The following is an 11,306-nucleotide window of genomic DNA, read 5'->3' on the forward strand; positions in this document are numbered from 1 at the left end:
CTAACTATGCAAATATCAGACTGCAGTGAGTTCCCTGACCCCAATTTTCTAGAAAATTGTATGTTGATTGCCTTTGAGAACTTAATTAAGCCATCAACAGTGCATTATCATTATTATTATTATTATTATACAGGATTTATATAGCGCCGACAGTTTGCTCAGCACTTTACATTATGGTGGGAGACAGTACAGTAACAATACAGTTCAATACAAGAGGGATTTGAGGGCCCTGCTCCTTGGATGGGTGGCTGGGTTAGGACATTTTAAGGTGTGCCCAGGTACACATGTTGTCCTATCATTGCCACATCTCACACCTCAGTCTATAAAAAGTAAATAATTGTTCACCAACTATCAAACTTGAATTAAAACTCTTTTTTTTCCAGAATATTAATTAATTTTAAAAAACAGTATAGCTCAATGACAATTTGGCGTTCCAGCTCCTTTTTCATAGACATTCAATAGTTTAAGCTTGCTGATTAATATCCAAAACACTTCTGACTTGTAATCCAAAATCCTTCTGATCCAAAATCCTTTCTTTTTTTTGTTAAAGGAAACATTTGTTACCCCTGTCAGGTTTATATTGCTGTTAAGGGTTCTGGTATAACTTTGGGGAAAAGTTAAAAATAAATTTGCAGTTGGGCTCCTTGCTGTACTGCAAGGGTTAGAAGCTCAATTTTGACCAGATTACTATTGAATGTGGTTTTTACTTTTCTTATCCCTCATTCTTCCAATGCCCCAGTTTGTGGATGGGTCCTCAGCTCCTTCACTTACAATGCAGAACTAATGGTCTTGCAGTGTAGGTGATGACGCCAGGATGCGATCAATGGACAGAATGCTGGAGAAAAGCTGTTTTATGAGACTAGTCACATGAAGAGGTGAAGCCTATGGGAGCGAGGGATAAGGTAAGTAAGATCTGCATTTAAAGGTACCCTAGACAAAAATTAACCCTTTGAAGTGCAGGGGGAGTCCAACTAAAAGGGTAGTTTAATTTTTCCTTAGAATTCAGCTTTAAAGGAGGTTTCCCTTTTTTGGCTGTACCAATGACAACAGCTTCACCAGACAGCAAAATCTGGAAAATATGCAACAGGTACAAAAAGCAGACAGTAGTTCCAACCTTCCCCTACTCAAAAAAAAATGGCATCTCTGTCTGTGTCCTGGTTGTGATTTTTTTCTTATTTCCTGTCTAATGAAAAAGTTGTCACTGGTGCAGTCAATGAAGGTAAATCTCTCGAGCAGAGCCTTAGGCTGGCCATAAATTATTTGTTTCAGCCCAAAAACAAATGGATTTCACCATCCACATAAGCAAGATGGATGGAGGGATTCTCCCCATTGTGCCACTGTATTCTGATAGCAGAGACTCCTCCACTGTCAGAATACAATGATCAGTGCTGAAGCCGACAGCCTGCAGTTCACTGATTGCCAAAGATTTCAAACAGTCCCATTTAACAGATGTCAATTGCTAGATCAACTTCTGTTGAGAGGGAATAGTCATAGATGGATCAAAATTCAGCTTGTCCCTGCTGAACCGGCCAACTTTCGATCCATCTATGACCAGTTTTACACAGCAATAAAATCTTGACAAGGGATCTAATCTTTCCCCACTGTATTCAAAACTGAAAAAATGGTTGCACATGAACGTTAAAGTATCTAATTTCCAAACTGCTACTTGTCCTGAATTTATGCTGAGACTGTTAGGTGACTTCTTCAACTTTCTCAATGTACACTGATGATAGGAAGTGGCAAGATAAAATATTGCTATTTACTGCCTGTCCATATTCTCTTCTCTACTGGAGACAGGTGGTAGATGGCATGGTTTTTTTATAGAAGATGTTCCCTTAAGAAATGATTGCGTGTGAGTTGATTTTACTTTTGGCCAAGCTTTATATAGCCCTATATTCAGTAAAGCAAAGTTACTTTTGTTAAACCTGCCCTTAATTTTGCTAGTTGAAGACTGAAAATTGGAGCTGTTTGGTCAAAACCATTTCAAGAAAAAATGCAACCAGCAAGAGATTTTGGCTAATGTCCCATGGCTACAAACACCAAGGTTTACTTATTAGTTAATAAAGGAGGAGAAGGTCCCATGTACCCTTGTTTCTTGAAAATTCTTTCTTTTACTGCTGTCAACCCTGGTCTACTAAAATGAGATTATACTAAAATGAAAATGAAAAAAATATATTATAAAAACACAAGAAAAAATAAAAACAAACGGAAGAAAGCACAGGGGTTGATTTTCTAAAACTGGAGAGTGCAAAATCAGGTGCAGCTCTGTGTAGAAACCAATCAACTTCCAGGTTTTTTTGTCATAGCTTAACCAGACAAGCTGAAGTTAGAAGCTGATTGGCTACCATGCACAGCTGCACCAGATTTTGTACTTTCCCATTTTAGTAAATCAGCCCCATAGCATCCTTGTTTTAGTGGCAACCAAGGAGGTAACTTTAATCTTCTATCTTACATAAAAAATAACAGCTGAACTCTGGTTGGTTGTTATGGGTAATAAATTTCCATCAGTGTCAATCAGCCCAAGTCATTTATCCGAGTTGTATCAGAGCCGTAGCATTTATTCAAGAACCACAGGTATATTACACTTGCACATCCATCATGAATGAGGTAAGGATGGAGAAGGAAATTTATCTTGGTCTGCAGCCCAATGACATCCACCTGTGAAACAGAGCTGTGTGTACATACGGATCATCGCGCTAACGTCATCGACCAGCTTAGTCATAAACTGAACCATGTCAGGGAAAGTGTTTGGGCATCTGTGTAAACTGAAATTTAACGTTAGATTACGAAACCATCCAAAATTGTGTTATGCTAAGATTAAGTCGGGGGAGTGGATGCTGGGGTGGTGTGGAGAGGGTTGGTTATGAATTATAATTGACAATGATTGGGGCAAAGAAAATTAAAATGTTGTATTTTGCAACCTTTCAGATCCCAGCTGACATTTTTCTAATTCAGTTTACAGAATGAAGGCAAAACTTTTGCTGATATGGGTGACACTCTACTCTTTATGTTGGTTATGTTTTTAGTCTTTATTTATCTGTTTTTTATGAGTCCGCAGGGGAAAGCTTGTAGAAGATAAGAAACTATTAAAAAATCATTTTAGACCTCTCAGATATTTTAAATTGCAGGGAATCAATAGCTATCCTAAAATTAGTAAATGCATCTGAATACAATAGTAGGCACTTTTAGGAGGCTATATATCTTGTAGACTTCACCTCCGCAACATCTTCAAGATACGCCCGTTCTTAACCTCGGAAACCACTAAGCAACTTATTCACTCCCTTGTTATCTCTCGCCTTGATTATTGGAATACCTCATCACAGGCTATCCCCTCTTCAGTCTATCATGAATGCTCCTGCCAGACTCATCCACCTTACTAACCGTTCTGTATCTGCCACCCCTCTCTGCCAATCCCTCCACTGGCTTCCCATTGCCCAACGGATAAAATTCAAAACATTAACAATAATGTATAAAGCAATTTATAACTCTGCCCCAAATTACCTCACCAATCTTGCCTCCAAATATTACCCAAACCATATTCTCCACTCCTCGCAGGACTCTCCTGCTCTCTAGCTCCCTTGTCTCCGCCTCCCATGCTTGTCTCCAGGACTTCTCCAGATCTTCCCCCATCCTCTGGAACTCTCTACTCCAATTTATGAGACTATCGCCTACTCTGCTCACTTTTAGGAGATCTCTGAAAACCTATCTCTTCAGGGAAGCCTATCCTGCCCTCAGCTAATAATGGAATCTTCTACTCCTCCTACCAGTCCATCCCCCACAGTTACTACCTTTTGTGCCACTAGCCCCTCCTTCTTAGATTGTAAGCTCCAAGTAACAGGGCCCTCCTAACCCTCTTGTATTGAACTGTATTGTTGCTGTATTGTCTCCCGTTATATTGTAAAGGGCTGAGCAAACTGTTGGCGCTATATAAATCCTGTATAATAATAATAAAATTTTTTTTTGCAGTGGTATGGCCTACTCTGTTATGGAAATACTGTTTTCACTGAGAAAGCTGTCAGTTTGATCTTACGTCTCCTCCATGTACTGTGTATCTAGGAGAGTAGCTTAAAGTTAAACTCTAGGCCAATCATCACTAAATAGTGGACCGCAGTCCGGATCTGGACCCAGAAACATTCCTTTCCAGACCGCAGACTCACCAAATAGTTGCCTGAATGTTCTCACCCTGCCTGCTGCTGCTGCTGCTATTATCCTCGAGGAAGGGCACATCATTTGACGTGCAGCACTCCCCCCCCCCCTCCCCATACTGTCCCATCTTATTCACACAAGACGGAAGCAAGACAGGTCTGGACTTACGGCAGGACTTTTCATGTTAGGAAGCGAGTGGTTGGTTGCAGGTGATTGGCTGCAAGGCAGCGGGAGGGTCCAAGCAATAATTTACCCGCCTTTAACATAAAAAGTCCCGCCCTATGTCCAGACCTGCCATGCTTGCCATGTTGTGGGAATAAGGTAGGACAATGTAGGGAGGGAGAAAGGAAGGGGGGAGTGCTGCAATGGTATGAAAGGAACAGGAAGCTGTAATATGCAGGAAGGATTGTGATCGGGCGATCTGTGATGGGGGGGGGTCTTTGATGGGGTATCTGTGATTGGGAGTGTCTGTGATGAGGGGTCTGTGATGAGAGTGGATCTGTAATGAGATGGGCCTGTGATGAAGGGGGTCTGTGATGAGGGGTATCTATGATGAGGGGATCTGTAATGAGGAGGGGGGTTGTAATGATGGAGGGCTATGATGAGAGGGGTCTGTGATCTGGGGGGTCTGTGATGGGACGGTCTGTGATGGGGGGGTCTGTGATGCAGGTAGGGGGTCTGTGATGGGGCAGTCTGTGATGGGGCAGTTTCTGATGGGGCGGTCTGTGATGTAAAAGTGGGGGAATGGGGGTGGGGGGAAGAACTATGATGTGCACGGGAAACTGTGATTTGAATGATCTGAGTCATAGCACCAACATGACACTCGGACCTCCGCTGGAAGAAGATTTTACTGACCGGACCCCCATGAATTTTAATTCAGTACCCCTGCTCTAGGCTAATATAAAAGACACCAATTAATGCAGATCTGTAAACATCGAACTGAACTACACTGCATCTGAGCACCACAAATCAAAAACGTTATTTAATTCATTTGTAATATTCAAAGCAAACTCGCCTATGTGTCCATGTCTCCATGCCTTATTTTGCTGAGAAATCACTTTGAAAAACACCTCTCCAGCATTTCTGCCCATGGCTATCCTGAGTAAGGACAGATCATTCATGTAGCATTTGCTTCCTAGAATCCATCTGCTCTTAGTTCAGGCATGCAGGCAGGAGGGTGTGCTTAGCTGGGAAAACCCCTCCTCCCCTACTGAAGGGGATGTATGACATCATTGGCCTAGGTCTCGAAACCAGGAAGTAACTGAAGAAATGTAAAAAACAAGTTTACAACAAGTAAATATGATATACTTTCATATCTATCTATCTATCTATCTATCTATCTATCTATCTATCTATCTATCTATCTCTCTATCTATCTATCTATCTATCTATCTGTCTATCTATTACTGTAGCAGCATAAGGATTAAAAAGAGTCACTGTTGATTTAGAGAGTGAGGTTCCGCTTTAATACATGATTAAAGAGGCAATGAATGCTTGAAAAGGTGCCAAAAAGAAGTCAGACAGCAAAGGATTAGTCACCAATATTGCTTATGGTGTCCCTGCAGCTGATCTTTTCGCATTACTAGCTTTCCATCCCTTGTTCTGCACTGTGTCTCAATGAGGAGGTGGCCATCTTGGTAGAGGCAGGGCTTTGCTTTCTCACGTCAGACCCTCCAGTAAGGAGAACAACCAAATCTCATAAGACTGGCAGTCAAAAGCAGCGGTGCCTTACATCTCACACTGCAGATATACAGCTTTGGTGGTTGTAGGTATAGGAGTGCCTAGGCAAATTTACACACCAGGAATTAGATTGGTATTGTTCAGGGGAAATTCCAGACAAAATGTTGTCAGGCTACTGCTTAGGCACAATTCTAAATTTTCCCTTTAACAGCAAATATTCGCTTTTTTGAGTTACACTGCTTACATTTAAAAATACATTTAACATGGAGTGTAAGTATGTGTATTTGCCTTGGTATCAGCCCTTTGCAGTTCCTGTACAGCAGAGGTCAGAGAAGGGGAGGGAGAAGCAGTATAAGCAGCCAATTAGGTGTGCTGCATTGCAGGGAGCATGCTAATGAGAGAGCAGAATCATAGAGAGATGAGCTCATCAGTCTGCTGTTTCTACGTTTAAGTTACTAGTTTTACACCTCAGGAGGAGAATGTTACTATAGTGATTTCCCCTGCTGTGCTATTGTGTTCAGAAAGGAGGGAAAGACACCTCCAACCCCATAGTAGCCAATCATATTCTAACTTCAGCTTGTTCAGTTAAGCTTTGACAAAAAACCTGGAAGCTGATTGGCTATTATGCACAGCTGCATCAGATTTTGCACTCTACAATTTTAGTAAATCAACCCCAATGTCTAGATGGTCTATTTTGCAATTGGTTTCATTTCGCCAACTGCTACACATATGTTAATTATATATGTTTGATATACAGACAATGAAAATAGATAATAAATATGGCACTGCAAAAAAAACAAAAAACAAATACCATATAAATGTATCTTGGAAGTTATAAAACCACTCAAAATCTATAGTTACTGAACTTACTCTATCATTTCCCTTTACTTACAATAGGTTAGCCATTGAGAAATTACTCCTTATGAAAAAATAATGAACAAAGGAAATGTAGGCTGCCATATATCTAAATATATTGTATTTGTTATTTATTTTTTTTAAAAACTTTATTTAATTCTACATAAAGATTTCTCTTCAGGCTCGTATAAAAATGTTAAGCAATGGTACAACAGCCAATTAGAAATTGCCACTCAGATGAGCCATTTCTGATTGGTTTGTGTGAGGTTACTGCAACTTTAGTAGTAGCAAAAAAGATACTTTAAATGAGGCCATGACATTAATAGGAGTTTGTCATCAAAAGAAATAGTGACTGGAACTGGACATATGGCTAGTCAATAGTTAAAAAAATGACAAGGCACTTAGCCTATATTAAGCTAGCCACCCATGTTACGATCTGATTTTTAAATCTTCAATACAACCTACTTTAGATTTACTATGAAATGCCAAGTCCTTTCTAACAATTAATTTCATTTGTATATAATCAGGCAGGCCACCACTATTTAATACTGATAAATCTAATACAATCAGACTGTAACCAGCTTTAATTCTTCAAATAGTACTAAATTCACTCTGGGTGCAGCCATTTTTATAAACATGGGGCATCCATGCCTAATGCAGAGTCAAAGGCCCCCAATTCTAAGTATTTTTCTACTTCTATTAAAACACTCTGAAGCCTCATCTCTAAGATGCCCCATTGGTCACATGCTGGCATCATCAAGTACAATGCATGGTCATTGGAGCATTAGAGAGAGGAGAACATTGGAAGCAGCAGCTGTAAAGTCAAATGTATAAAATGTATTATGATGTATAAAAAGAAAGTGAGAATATTTAAAGTTGAACTCCAGGAATAATCTGTATTGGATACTTACATTGTTCCAGCTTGGCAAAATGTAATAACTATGGTAGTCGGCACTACTACAGTAATTGTTGCAATCTTCTAGATCCTAACTGGGTTCCGTGCGAGGGACTTCCCCTCTCCACACTAAGCACTGGGGAGTTGCTTGCTCGGCACTGCCACCATTCACAAAAAAAGTATCCCACGGATTGCACATAGAGCAAAGGGACATCAGTACAGACTGAGCATAGATGGCGTAGTCGAACGTGAAAACAGTTAAGTGTGAAAGGAACTCCATACCCCAAAGAAGTAACTATGGAAAAATCTACAACTTAACTAGTTATATCACAAATAAACAAATGTTATGAAAGGATTATGTGGGAATATTTCTATTCTTTGTCAGCCTTTCTCAACCTTTTCAACACAGGAGAACCCTTGAAATAACTTTTTAATCACAGGGAACCCCTGCTAAAAATTACTATATCTACAACTCATGATACATTAGGGTGATGGTCAATGGGAAGGATGCTCCATACACGTGTGGTCATTGGGAAGAATTCCCTCCTTACATATAGCTAAAAGGATCAATGGTGTCAGTGGGGACTTATCTGAGAGCAGAAATTGCTCATGGAACCCCTAGCAATCTCTGGAGGAACCTAAGGGAGCCACAGTACCCTGGCTAAGAAACCATGCTTTATATGGACCCAAACCATTGGAATTAGTGGAGGATGAACTAGATTGACGTTGGCCTTTTTTCATTTGGATAACTGTAGCCATTAAAAAACACTTGCATGCTGTACAACTCTGTGACTTGTGATGAAGGTGGACAGTGGAGAAAATAAAGATTTGACATAAGCGTGCTCCGTCATACCATTTAGGACCTGACTGTTACCACAGCAACAAGCATTCCTCTGGGCCTGAGTAATGCGAGAGGGGAGCCAGGCAGGGTGGAGCTCCACTAAGAGCAAGTTTGAAAAAGTTGATTCTCTCCCACACAACATCACCCCTCCCCTCCTTTCTTTTCTCTCATCCCACCCATCCCCCTTTTTCTGCCTATGTGGCAGACAATGGCTGTGTTAACCCCTCTTTACAGCTCTATATAGGGACCTGCCACGCAGTGACCGGCAAGCTTTACGTGACTATTTTTGTTGTCCATCATCAATACTTTTCTACAATGTCTGTTACACATTTGTTGATTATTGGTGTTGTATATTACCATTTCTGCTGTACCAACTAAAGAAAAGAGTTTCAAATATTTATAATATAACATTATCATTTAGAATTATTATTATTATTATTTAACTTGATATTATGAAATAACATAATATCTCCTCTGCTTTCTTTTTTTTGTTACTCTCCTACGTAACATTGTTATACTCAATAACAGACATTTATCATTGGACTATTTTCCAGTCACTGCTCCCCAAGGGCATGCTTAAAATACCTTAATAACATTCCAGTGACAGAACCCACTCCTCCTGCCCTCATCCTTCTCTATCATCTATTATGTGATCCACAACAGACCTCTCTATAGGGCATATATCAACTAACACCTCCTATGGCTCTTGGATTTCACAGTGAGATAAAACATTTTTGAGTATGATCATGCCTATAAAAAAAATATAAAATGGTTCATTTTCTGCTCGAGACTCGAAAGTCTCCCAAAAAATTCCAAACCTTATTTTGCAAAATATATTTAAAATTGTATTTTCAAATAAAGTATTTAAAATAATGATAACATTTGCAATCTGTGTTATGTTAAAAGAGTGAGGATGTTAATGTAGATTGGCAACTATAGGCAGTAAAGTACTACATATGACCACACCACCTGGCTAATGGGGATATTTCCAAGACTTACGTGCACATGTGAAAAAAAAATCATTATAATATTTATATACTGTAATATTAATGCAACCAATTGGCTGACATCTTTTTTAAAAATACCCCCTAAATTCTGATAAAATGTTGCAGTAGGTGTGTATTTTATATTGTGAATCGTTGAGCAAACTGTTGATGCTATATAAATCCTGTATAATAATAACAATAATAATATTATATATATATATATATATTGTAAAGCGCTGAGCAAACAGTTGACGCTATATAAATCCTGTATAATAATAACAATAATAATATTATATATATATATATATATATTGTAAAGCACTGAGCAAACTGTTGGCGCTATATAAATCCTGTATAATAATAACAATAATAATATTATATATATATATATATATTGTAAAGCGCTGAGCAAACAGTTGACGCTATATAAATCCTGTATAATAATAACAATAATAATATTATATATATATATATATATATATATATATTGTAAAGCACTGAGCAAACTGTTGGCGCTATATAAATCCTGTATAATAATAACAATAATAATATTATATATATATATATATATATATATATATATATATATATATATATAAAAATATATATATATATATATATTGTAAAGCACTGAGCAAACTGTTGGCGCTATATAAATCCTATATAATAATTATACATATATATATCATAATTAAACAAGCTACAGAAGATACCATCATTTACAATGTTTTTTTTTACTCCTTGTAATTCTTTTTCCCGTTACTGTTCTAATCACACCTTTTTATGAAATGAATTTTTGAAATTCTTGTGCATCTCTCGAGTGTTGCAGCCAACATAATTCCTTATCTCTAGGAATTTAAAAAAAAAATTAATATAAAGACCAGAAAAAAAAATTAACCCCTAAGGTCCCTTTGATCAATAGTACAAAATGTGCCTATCAGTAGCAGACAACGTACACAGGGGGGGGTAAATTTTGATTTTTTTTTTTGTCAACGATACGAAAATATTTCCCTTTTGCTACATTTAATGCAATGGATTAAAATGATATAAGCATAAATGTAACAATTAATCTAGATTGTCAATACAATATATAAAATAGAGTTCTAGTAATGTCGCCACACCTATGATTCTCAGGTCGTTAATAGTTACGCTTCTCAAGATGTATCTATTCCCTAAAGAACATTTCTATTCTTAGATTCCAGAGTGAGAACTCGCAGTTCTACTTGGAAAGTTCCAGGTTGATAGAAGCAGCTGCATTATTTGGGGATACCGGTATATAAAGCCTGTTCAGGAGATTGTCCATACCTTGCAACAAGAGAGGAGAGAGCTTCAGCCTCAGGGATGGTCTGAAGAAATCTGAAGGGTGCACAATAACTTAGCACAGAGCAGGGGCAGGATGGGTGGGACTGAGCTGTCTGTCTTTCTCATTCTCTGTCTTTTTTTCAGTGCAAACTCCAGCCCCCTGACAAACCTATTCTAAGGCTGTTGCCAAAAGTACATTAAAAAAAAAAAAAAAAAAAAAGGGATCGCAGTTTTCAGACCAGAACAATCCATAGAGACTCCAAAACCTAGGAGAGGAAATGGGTAATATGAATAGAAGGTTCCTGGTCTGTTGGTCGAACAATGTGATGGAATTTGTCTAGTTTGTAGGAAACAATGACAATAAATGGCCACGGTGTAATCTTTTAAATATTTTGCCAGGTGCTGGGAACAAAAGCCTATATTTATATATTTTATTTATTTCAGGTACTTATATAGTGCCATCAATTTATGCAGCGCTTTACATATATATCGTACATTCACATCAGTCCCTAACCCTCAAGGGGTGTACAATCTAAGGTCCCTAACAGGGTCGGACTGACCATTTGGAAACTCAGGCACTGCCCGAGGGCCCGGAGTCAGT

At 38.5% G+C, this 11,306-nt stretch overlaps 1 protein-coding gene across 1 annotated transcript in view; it reads right to left on the reverse strand.

Annotated features, from left to right (window-relative positions):
- SPARC (secreted protein acidic and cysteine rich) overlaps positions 1–10,794 on the reverse strand; it is a 35,162-nt gene extending 24,368 nt beyond the window's left edge. The window contains exon 1 of the mRNA XM_089682801.1: positions 10,709–10,794. The gene's annotated coding sequence lies outside the window, so the exon portion shown is untranslated. The remainder of the gene's footprint in view (positions 1–10,708) is intronic.
- Positions 10,795–11,306: the final 512 nt, after the last annotated feature.

This window comes from Staurois parvus, unplaced genomic scaffold (genome assembly GCF_062004578.1).
Source record: "Staurois parvus isolate SC_StPar_1 unplaced genomic scaffold, SC_StPar_1.0 ptg000298l, whole genome shotgun sequence".
Lineage (NCBI taxonomy): Eukaryota > Metazoa > Chordata > Amphibia > Anura > Ranidae > Staurois > Staurois parvus.